The sequence below is a fragment of the Chrysochloris asiatica genome, unplaced genomic scaffold (genome assembly GCF_000296735.1).
Source record: "Chrysochloris asiatica unplaced genomic scaffold, ChrAsi1.0 scaffold00288, whole genome shotgun sequence".
Lineage (NCBI taxonomy): Eukaryota > Metazoa > Chordata > Mammalia > Afrosoricida > Chrysochloridae > Chrysochloris > Chrysochloris asiatica.
The window spans coordinates 2,106,151-2,107,196 of record NW_006408806.1 but is presented as its reverse complement, the minus strand read 5'-3'; positions in this window follow the sequence as shown (position 1 = coordinate 2,107,196).

Genomic DNA, 1,046 nt, shown 5'->3' with positions numbered 1-1,046 from the left:
AATGTAATTTTCATAACTTTCTTTGCTGTTAGCAACTACGCGCAACCAATCACGTATATTATTCTTCTTCAAATATTTTTTGGTGAGATATTTCAAATACCTTTTGGAAAAAGGCACCTCAGAGGTTACAGTAATGTTGCTCTTGCTTCTTTCAATGGTTACAACTCCTCCACCAAGATTACCAGCTTTCCCATTGACTTTGATTCTTTCTTGAAGAAACTGCTCAAAATTGGCAGCATCCATGACTCCATCTTCTACAGGATGGGTACAGTCAAGGGTGAACTTCAAAACTTGCTTCTTTTTTTTGACCCCCTTTGTCACAAGCTTTTTCATAGGTGCCATGGTGGCCACAGAGGCAGAAAGGGAAGTTCCTATTACTCTTAGAGCAAACATCAACAGAAGAGAATATTCAAAAGTTTGCATCACTTCATTGACTCAGTTTATCAATATCTGTATCAATATGTTGTTGAGTGCTGTAGAGACTATTCCGACCCATAGCAACCCTCTATAAGTTTTCCAAGGAGCAGCTGGTGAGCTTGAACCACCGTCCTTGTAGTTCAAACAACTTTGCAGTCTGACGCATAAGCCCACAGCGCCACATCAGGACTCTTCTCTATCAATATACTTCTGCTCACATTGTTACAAGTGAACTGCCTAAACTATCATTTTCGCTTACTGGAGTCCCAGTGTGGTGTTGTAGGATAAGCACTGGACTGCTAACCACAAAGTTCAAACCCACCAACCACCCCTCAGAAACCCTATACAAGGCTGCTAAGTCAGAACCTACTTGACGGCACTTAACAACAAACCTTAGGGTAACCTCCATTTTGGGTCATCTCCAAAACAATTCACCAAATGTTTTCTAAATCATTAACTTTTTTTTATTTTTACTGGATCATTCCCATCAGAACACAAACATGTATTAAGTTCTCACATGCTTGAAAAATAATCTCTTTATCCCACAACGCTCTCTAGATATTGCTCAATTTCTTTTCCTCTGTATAGTTTCATTGTTGCTGTTATTGTTAGGTGCCATCAAGTCAGTA